General features: G+C 35.7%; 1 non-coding gene across 1 annotated transcript; it reads left to right on the top strand.

Moving 5' to 3' along the window:
• The first annotated feature begins 2,117 nt into the window (after positions 1-2,117).
• On the top strand, positions 2,118-2,190 carry TRNAA-CGC (transfer RNA alanine (anticodon CGC)). Its single transcript has one exon. It is a non-coding gene; the product is annotated as a tRNA-Ala (tRNA).
• The last annotated feature ends 8,709 nt before the right edge of the window (positions 2,191-10,899 follow it).

The raw sequence follows: 10,899 nt of genomic DNA, 5'->3' as shown, positions 1-10,899 counted from the left end.
CTGTTCTGCGAAGTTTCAAATGTTAACAAATATGGCTACTATGATAAGAAAGATTAGGCTTAGCCACACTTTAGCAACTGTTAAATTGTTTATAATTCTAAAACTATTGCATGAAGATTAGTTAAAGCATAAAACCCTTAGCCGGAAGGTAAGAACAACATAATACAATTATTTTAAAGCAAAAAATGCGCAATTTATCTTCATTATCATAATATAATTAATTTATGTAATAATAATTAATTTACTGCCTTGCTTTTATTCCAATTTACTAATTAATTTAGATGCTTTAAGTTTATATATATATTTATATACTTCTAGTGAGGTCGATTGCAACCAAAAAGGAATTAAAAATCAAAATCGTAAAAACAACCTTGTATTTAGCGTAGGTATAATGAAACACTCAATCGATTTCGAGGGCAGCTAAAGGTCCCTCCTCATCAGGAGAAAGAAATACCTAGAAAGAAGAAAATAAAGGAGAAGGAGTCACAGAAACACGTGGTCCTTATCAGCACTGCACGTGGTTATAACTAGATTTTTAATCCGAGTTGCACTGGCCGCCTACTTTTACTGAGCCAGGCTATCTGATCGAGCATGAAAAATTAGCGAAGTTAAAATAGGGAGCGAGGGGCAAATGCACCTTACGCTCAAAATCTGAACTTCAAATAATGGAAAGCAACCAATGAACAGATTTTTATACCCTCTGGTAGTACCAAACGCGAGGAGGTAACGCCATCTGTCGGCAAAAATAACAGAATTAAGATAGTAGAATTTTAAAGGCATTAGGAAGGACTGGATTGGACTTCAAATCATTAACTAAACCTGCTAAATCTTTGTGAATGTGAAAAGCCTCAAGAAAATCCAATTCACCTATGGAAGAAGCCTTTTGGATAATTTTTGCAGATCCAAAATCAAAATTATGGTTAAAAGTCCAACTATGATACGCTATTGAAGACTTGTTAATTTCGCCTTTTCTGACATAAGATTCATGTTCCTTGATACGAAACTTCAACGCTCTTTTCGTTTAGCCGATATATCTTAAACCACACTGACACGATATACTATAAATTCCCCAAGAATTCAAGACAGAAACGCAATCTTTTAGAATCGGAGGATGAATTTTATTAATAGGGGAGAAACCGACTTGAAAATTGAATTTCTGGAGAATCCGTGCAATTTTATAGCTAACAGAAGGATAAAATGGAAGCACAACAAGGTCATTAATATTATTTCTAACAGTGGAATGTCTTCTTTGATGGGAATCTGAAAATTTTTTAATGGCTTTATCAATAATCACGGGAGAAAATCCACGGTCAATCGCAACTGCTCTCAAATAATTAAGTTCATTGGGACAATATGTCCACTGACATATTGTGAAGTCAGTGGACATATTGTGAAAAGGGCACAAGCAAGAAACAAGTGAACAAAAGAAATATAATTCCTATAGTCCAAACAAGTAATTACTTATAACATGAAAAAACACCAATAAATAATGAAGACAATTTTCATCAACATATGATAAAAACATTCCAAAAGGAGAGAAACATCCAATACTGAAAACCAATAGCCACGTGGAAAGAAGCAACGAAAGTAAAAATCGTGCACCTGGTAAACCAATAAAAAATAGAATTTCCACGAAAATGGCGGTTGATAGCATAAACCAAATCCGAAAAACTAATGGTCACGTGGAAATAAATAAATTTAAAAAAAAAAAAAAAAAGAAAGAAAGAAAAGTAATATATATATATATATATATATATATATAAAGGAATTTCACAACTACATGTTATAGCACTCCTAATATGCAAAATTTCAACGTTCTGAGGCTACTCATTTTTGAGTTATATGAGATATATACATACAGACGCCACGAAAAATTCGCTTCTGATTCAGTTTTAAATCAGTTTCTAATTCGTTTGGGGAAAAAGAGATTATATTCTTAAGTACAGATGTCAGGCAAAAACCTCTTTAAATTACATTCGATAGCGGTCAAAATGGATATTTTCGTTGAAATATGATGCTCGTAATTCTTCGTGATTACAATACTGTCTTTATTTCGTGCAAGGAAGGAGCAAGTAGTTTAATAACCTTATAAGGTATTTCTCCTGCCTTCCTAGCGTGCCTTCGTGGTGTAGTGGTCTGCACACTGGATCCGCGGTCCAGAGGTCCGTGGTTCGATTCCAGGCGAGGGCTGTTGCTCATTTTTCCTCTCTCCGGCTTTTCCAGTTAACATAATGTCTCTACAACCTTTGTAGTGGCATTGACTGGTATGCGACTTGATTTATTCCATCAAAATCATAAAAATTTAAGCATGAATAAATTTTATATATTGCAGCTCATCAAAAGTTAGCTGTTATTTATTCTTATCAACTATTTTAACTATCTGAATAAGTTGAGGTTGAGCAAAGTTAACGAGAAAACAAAATGAGGGTTAAAAAATTGCATACGGAAACTTTAACATCTAATAGAAGCTAGCGAAGAAATATAAAAAATACATCAGTTAATATTTTTTTAGTAACAGTTACTGTTCTATCCATTTTACTTCTTAAACTAAGTAATTCATTTCGGGGAAAGTCATATCTAGAAATCTTAAAAAAGTTTTTCATTTTTATTTAGGAAAGGACATAACTTGAAATCGTTTCAGAAATTCAATTTAAACTCTAAAAGTAACGCTAACTTTTAACAGAAATCATTTCTCCCAAAACAACTGGAATTGGCTAAAATAACAAATATCCGAACGGAGAAAGCATTGAATAACAGAAAATTCTTCGTCTCGAACTACTCTCAGTCAAAAAGAATGAGAAACCATAAATTTAGGAGCTTATTGAATGATAGAGTATGAAAACTGGTTTACTGTACTTCTATTTTATTGAGAAAGAAAGCTTCACCGAGAATCGAACCACGGACCTCTGAAATACCGGCTCAGTGTGCAGAACCACTACACCACGAAGGCTCGCTAGGAAAGTGGGAGAAATACCTTATAACTTTATCCCATTTAGTTTAAAGAAATAAATATTCGGCATCAGTTTTACACAGAATGGTGAACAGAATGTTTGATTTATGGATGGAGGAAAGATTCGAACTCCGATATTTATTGTTTGTGAATCGATATTAAAGCCGCACTCTCCTAGTTCACATACGATTTGTAACTTTTGTAAGTACGTCAGACAGTCTTGACAACGTGGAACACTAAGCAGAAAAGGAAACGAGGAGGTTTTGTTTGCAAATTAATACTTAAATATAAAAGAGCAGGTAGTCTGTTTTCGACTGGAAATGCAGGAGCTGAGAGTAAAATTTGGGAAACTGCGAGAATGGTATTTTCATATAACTCTCATGATAAATAAATAAAGATTCTGTGTAAAACTGATGCTGAATATTTATTCCTTTAAATTAAATGGGATAAAGTTATAAGGTATATTTCTTCCACTTTCCTAGCGAGCCTTCGTGGTGTAGTGGTTCTGCACACTGAGCCGGTATTTCAGAGGTCCGTGGTTCGATTCCCGGCGAAGGCGGTTGCAAATTTTTCATCTTTTCTGCTTCCAATTAACCTAATGACTCTACAAAGTTACGTTTCACATTGCCTAACAAAGTTCTACTATGAAGGATGTGATATTTATTACGTTCTAACCCTTATTGAGAAATCTTAGGTATTTTTTTCAGTTTTGCTGATGTTAGAGGATTGATGTTGTTTTTTCAAAGACTTCCCATTTTTTGAGTCACGTTATGTTATTTGCCTAGGCAGTTTGATAGTTCAGAAAGCTGCTGACACATTACGCAACATTAAAACCGTCAACATATGTTGTTGTTAACAGCGCTCGCTTGTCTGACCTATAGTCAGCTTACGCCCACGAAATTCCTCGTGACAAGAAGTGAAAGTTTACACCTATCGTCGGCAAAAGCAACGAGCATCTTAAAGGTGACGGTGCGATTTATCTCAGTTCCGCCCCACCCAATTTTGATGGAGAGCACCTCGGGGGGGGGCTCGAGGGTATCTCACCCCCTTTTCCCCTACCAGCAGCCTCTCGGGAGGCTTTCGGTTCGCTGCATATAAATATGCCGCATGGACACTATGCAATTACAAACATCTATGCCTTGTCCGGGATTCGAACCCGGGCTCTTTGGCACGGCAATCAGTGACGCTAACCATTATACCGGTTAGGTGGGCCGTTAACGTATTCTTTAATTTATTGCAACATATCATTTATTAGTATAACTGACGAAATGCAAGTTTTATAATTTTGCTTTAGTCTTTTATCATGCTTAATATCGAGGAACATTATAAATATTCCTCGATACTTTGTCTACGTAGAACGTAAAGAAACCTAATGAACAGTAAAGCGACCTATCGCTGGCTTCACGGCAATAACCAAGTTCCGGGATGGGTTAAAATACTCTCAAAGATATAATAATAGATGGCCCCTTCTCGGCGTAACAGGTATTGATTTAATATTGCATATTTAAAAGTTCACGGCATTAGTATAAAATTTTTAATGAAATATGTGTGTGTGATTTAGTTTTTCCTCATTCTCAAGAACATAAAACATCATGAAAATTCATAAAATTAAAGAAGTAAATATTATAAATTAAAAATTCAAAGGAATAGAAGACAATTTTCGATTTCATTTGGAAAGAATGCTAATAATTTGTAAAGACATTAGGTACTTTTTAGAAACAGGCAAGATGGCAAATGAGCAATCGCTTTCGCCGGGAATCGAACCACGGACCTCTGGAATACGTGTCCAGCGTGCAGACCGCTACACCATGAAGATACGCTAAGAATACTTTACACAGCAACAAAAATGTAGGCCTTAATAGTGTAAGATTAAAACAAACATAATATTAATAGTCGTCACTATATTGACAGCGACACCTTTTTTGTGAGTTTTTATTGAATTGAAATAAAGAAATGAATGTTAACTTTTTTCGAAACATATTTATAATAACAAAACAATGCGATGACAGGGGCGATTTCACAAGATATAGTGGTGACCGGCGCACCATATGAAATCTTTTACCTGCTTTGAAAACATATAATAACAAAAATGTAATATTAATGACGATTTCACAAGTGATGATATGAGCTTCACATGGAAGTTTTACCTCTGGAATACCAGCCCAGCGTGCAGAACCACTACACCACGAAGGCACGCTCGGAAGGCGAGAGAAATACCTTATATACTCCCCCTTTTAAAGCGCGACTTGGGTTTTTAGGGGACCCAATCGCCAAATCCTGGGTGAGGAGAATCATCATCCAACATCCTTTTAGTTCGGGGGCCACTGTAGAGACATTAGATATTTTTTAGAGACTAAAATCTAAAACTCAGTGGCGCAAACAGCCCTAATGGGCCAAGGCCTGCAGTGCCCCGAAATCTGCTTTCTTGACCGTGGGCCCCGGGGTGCGTAAACATATGCCCTGAACAAGTGGTCAGCTTGGTCGCAGGACCCCCAGCGTTTAAGTAGAACAACATTTTTTTAGAAATAGCCAAGATGAAAAATGAGCAATCGCCTTCGCCGGTAATCGAACCACGGACATCTGGAATACCGGCAGAACCACTACACCACGAAGCCACGCTCGGAAGACGGGAGAAATACCTTATAAATTAATTTAGTACTTCCTTTAATCGAATCTTGTAGGGCATAGCAAAAGTGTCGAAATAATTTTAAAGTTTTCTTCACTTTCGCAGAAACTTTGGTATTTCGCCGTAATTCGAATAAGGCTGGTTTTGATGGTGGCAAACACGAAAGGATTCATTTCAAGATTGGTCCTGAATTTCTGATCCTCTCTGCAGGAAGATGACAACATTTGAATTATACCTAACCCCCCAAACAACAGCTCATAAATTACGCTCAGCTCAGAACTGGCCTATATTGAGGCTAAAGGTTTTGCTGTACAGATATCATAAAAGTTAAATAACGATTTTCAAGATTTTAGTTTGTCTATCGGGCATAAAATGAAAGTTTGGTGGGTAAAAATGGAACAATTTTAAATGCTCTCTAAGAGGTTTCACATTAAAAAATTTAAATTATTATTAAAGGATTATTGTAAGGGGCTAAAGAAATTTAGGATCAACAATAAATTGAGTTGTATGCTCAGAAATTTAAATTTCAGTGCACGTAGTTGGGAACAGTTTTGCAATAGTATATTGCCACAGTTTAAATTAGACATTGTAGGATTCTCCATTATGTACTTCTAAGTTACAGATGAAAGTGAAGAACTAGTTAGCGAATAATCGCTTGAGTTCGTGAGGTAGGAAACAAACAAGTGAGAAGGGTGAAATAACCCTTTATTATTCAAACTAAGTTTAACAAAACTCCGCCTTGGAATAGTACAATAAAGCCGACACTTGGGCTTGAACTTAAGAAACTAAGAATCAAACTAAACAAATGTTAACTAAAGAGATATAGCCGAAGCTATCAAAATTCTAACAGAGTTGGCCCCTTAACGCTAACTGACTGCGAAGCTATCAAGGGCCTAAAGTACAGCCGAGCGTGATAATAGCTTACGAGAGAGTAGCTTAAAAAGGCGGACGCGTGCAGCCAGAATATCTGGTATCTCTCTCACTAAGATAGTAGAACTTCGCGGTTAAATACCGCTCTGCCTCATTAGCATTCAGACGTGATTCTAAAACTACGTTCTGGCCGGAAGTGGTAAGTTGAAATTAAGGAGCGATAGGAAAAGAAGTTTAACTCAAAATTTAAACGTTAATAAAATTAACATAATCCTTACAACATATATGTTAATTTAACGCTAACATGATCTCTGCAGATTCGATATGTTGCTCCTGATCCCGTTATTAGCTTTAATTCTATTATTATTGTCGTATTAGAAATGTGTATGAAATGAAAATTGTTTTGGGAATGAAACGGCTCCAAGAAATTAAGTGAAGGGAAAACGCGAAGCTGTATCCAGAACCTAAGCATACTTCGCAAAATGTGGGAGAACGTGAGTAAATATTAATTAAATTGTTCAAGGCAGAAGAAGTCAAAAGGATATGTTTTTTTTTTAAGGAAGATTTATTGGAATGCTGGAATAGGGACGATCTCAAACCGAAGTGTTCTGAATGTGTCTCTCAAGGCTTCAAGGCTGTGACAGTACGTGAGAGGTTACCCGACAACCAGTACAAAGTCTCCCAAGGGTAACAATCATTCGTCAAGATCGATATTTGCCAATAACTGCACAATGCCAGAGGGACAGTTCTACCAGAGAACTCGGGTCAGCGCTCACAGTCGCCACAGAAGTACGAGACAAACTCTATCATATGGTGTTCTGTACGGCGATCAGCCGTTTTGCGTTTTCCTCATGCCTGCGCATAAACGCCCTTGTGTGTAAGAGTGGGCCATTCAGTGAGGAGTCCCGGTTTACAAATAACACTGATTCTCGCCGAACAACTATATCGAGAGAGCGTGGAACTCATTTTCCCGAAGAAACATCAAGGAAAGACATTATTTCCCTTCAAATGGAGTCATGGTGTCGGCAGGCATAACGCTGGATGGTCACACGGACCGTCTTTAACTGGGATTCTGTTACTGCTAAAATGTACTGTGCAGAGACGAAGTCCTTGACACTTTTGTTCTCCTGTTTTGAGGAACTGTCGATCCTTGAATCATATTCAGGGATGATAACGTGCCTTGCCACCGTGCGGTTCCGATCGACAACTCCCTTGAAAGAGTAAACATCCAGCGCGTGCAGTGGCCCGCTCACTCTCCTGATCTTAATCCCATTGAGCATGTATGCGACAACCCTTCCGCAGCCAATAGACTCCGACCCAGAACTAAAAAGAGCTCTCCTTAATACGTGGAGAAGATTGAGGCCACAACTCATCCACCCTCTCGTAGCATATATGGGCAATTTTTAAGCATCATGCGTGGCTACCAAAGTTGACCACACACCTTATTAAACTGCCAAATAAGTTCTTTGTTTCCATTAAAGCTATTAGACTGCGCTATTTATTTTCAGACTGTTTATTTGGATAATAAAAGAGATTAATATCCTTCCTATGCGTTGTATTCTTACGATATTACCGCATTACACTCGGGTGTCACGTTTCCCGACATTCTGACTTAGGTGTCCTCAAATATTCACATAAACATCAATTATACTTATCTTTTGAACCCCATAGTAGAATTTTAAACTAGTACTAAGTAGAAAAGATGTTTTGCAATTTCAAACGATGTAAAACTTTCTCTGCGTGTTTCTTATTAGTACATATATTTCAAACTGTTAATACGAAATCTATCAATTAGTTTATTCATTTTAATAATAATTATGAAAAAATAAGTTATATCATGTTGAAAATCACTCCTATATAGCAAAAACCCACTACTGAGAACTTAATATCTGGTCAATCAGCACAATAACTAATCTAATTCCATCATGGGCAATTGCTTGCACATAATGCCCATACGTTTGTGATGTAGTTCAGTGATATTGCTATAGTGGAATATAATATAAAGCAATCCATACATACATATCATATAACGCATTATCTAACTGCATTTATCATATTCTTTGTGCAATTGTGAAAGGAGAGCTGTAAGATTTAATGTCATTAAACATAACATGCTGTCGACAGTAAAAGTATCCTTGAAATAATATTTAAGAATGAAATGTTGGATAAAGTATGATATTTTGATGGACTTGCAATAGTAGAAAAATATACACTGCGATATAAATAAAACAATTACGGATCTTTCAAATATCAACTTTTCAGGAGCAGATGACTTTAAATGTAATAAAATTTTCAGTATTACTAAATCTTCCTATTGAATCCTTACGTTAAACCAATCCTTTACGTAACCATTCCCAGTTAAACCAATCCTTACGTTTAAATATGGCATTTATTAACCTTTTAACTGTCATGCCCGAGATAATCTCGGGCACAGCACTGGTGTTCGAAAATGTCACGCCCGAGGATTACTCGGGGTAATTTTTTCTTTGAGTGCATCGTATTGTTATACCCGAATATATACCGGGAGATGTTTATTTCGGCTTCATCTCTTTGTCAAACCCGACTGTATCTCGGGAAAAGTTAATGTGCGCTTAATTCAATAGATGACAGCACCTTTACTGAAGATTTCAAAGGTTAGAGGTTATAAGTTCTTTGGTTCAAAGTGCACGGGATCTTTTTGTTGTAAAATAGCGTCCAGTTCTTTGAAAGGTTATATAGATGATTTAGATTCTTCAACCGAAGATGAAGGATATGTGTTTGACGAGCAGTATTCATGATACTTCCATGGTCAGCCTCAAAAATAAAAAAATGAAGATACACTCAAGCCGAAGATTGTTTCTGACTACAGTCTAACTATAGGTGGTGTAGATCGCTGTGAGCAGGAAATATCCTTTCATCCAACAATCCGAAAACGTCAGAAAATATATTATAAAAAGATATTTTTACATTTACTAGACAAGGTACTGTGGAACTCATATTTTCTCTATAAAAATGTAGTTGGGAAACGTATAACATTTTTAGAATTTCGAATCCAAGTTGTAGAAGAGCTTTTACATAAATATGATGATGCAGCTCTTGGGCAAAAGAATGTTGGCAGACCACCTACAATAGATAACCCTGCCCGTCTTACTGAACAACATTTTATTTCCCATATTCCTCCTTCTCCTGTGAAACGTGAGCCTACAAGACAGTGCAAAGTGTGTTGTTTGAAAAAGGATAAAAATGGAAAAAGATAAGGAAGGAAACACGAATCTGGTGTAGTGATTGTGGAGTTGGTTTGTGCTTGGAAAAGTGTTTCCAGTTGTACCACACAAGACTGAATTACTGAACTACTAATAGATATTCACTTTTATTTATTTATTTTTTTCATTTATTTATTTTTCAGAAAATAATTAATTTTTTTTCATTTTTAGAAAATAATGCTCCACCAGAAGCGAACTTTACAACTGCCATGTTGAGTGGCATCCGCCTCAAGCAAATATGCAGTGGCTACAAAACTTCAAAAATTTTACCCATGTACTTCAAAATATCAATTTTTAATTACTTAAATATATTTTATTTTATACTAAACATTTGATTTTTCCAATAAAAAAATTTCACAATTTGTGTACCCAAATAATCAAAATAACTTGACAATTAAAGAGTTAAAATACTTATTGAATATCTGAAATTTGAAGGTAATCCTTAGTTTCTGACGCAGCTGAACTATCAGCTAGCAATACTTTAAGTAGATTTATAGATGGCTGAGGCTTATTGTTACATTAGTTTAATAAAAATGTAAATCATTAACAGGAAAACATAATTTAAGAAATGTGTTTATTTCTTTCAAATCGCTTAGTTTATTACTCAATAACATTCCAGGTTAAATTTCAAAGTAGCTTATGCTTAGCCGAATGGTATCACGTTAGCACGTGGAAGGTAAAAGTATTTTGGGCAACAGATTACTTTCATATACACGAGTTTGTTTATTAAAATTTAAAGATAAACGTCTTACATTTTACGAATGGCAAAAGTCTCGCGCGCTGGAGATAAAATATTCCATCTAAAACAGTTTTTCACTGCTTGCTTTCAAATCGTCGAGTTTGTTAATCAAAAATTCATTACGAGTTTACATAATTGAAATGTATAATAAAAAATAAAATCTTTCATCAGCTTTCTTTAATCAGCTTTCAAACTTTATATTACTTTCAAGCGGGGGTTTTTAGTGATTTACAGACGCACACACATTTTGAGAGGATTTTGGCTAACGCCCATTTGAGCTAAAAATATTTCAAAACAGTCTATCTTTAGAATTTCCGATACACAGTCTAGCGCTCTGGAGATAGGAATATTTTATTCCGTGCAGTGTGTTGCCACTGCTCGCTTTGAAATCGTTGAATTTCTTAATGAAAAATTAGTTAAGGTGCAAAAAATATAAAATAGATTAAATAGATTATAAAACATTTTCGAAATT

Source organism: Stegodyphus dumicola, chromosome X1, assembly GCF_044657685.1.
Source record: "Stegodyphus dumicola isolate Sdum_Otavi_A_Nest chromosome X1, ASM4465768v1".
Classification (NCBI taxonomy): Eukaryota; Metazoa; Arthropoda; class Arachnida; order Araneae; family Eresidae; genus Stegodyphus; species Stegodyphus dumicola.
The sequence above is the reverse complement of the archived record's forward strand: the minus strand, read 5'-3'. Positions and strand labels throughout refer to the sequence as shown.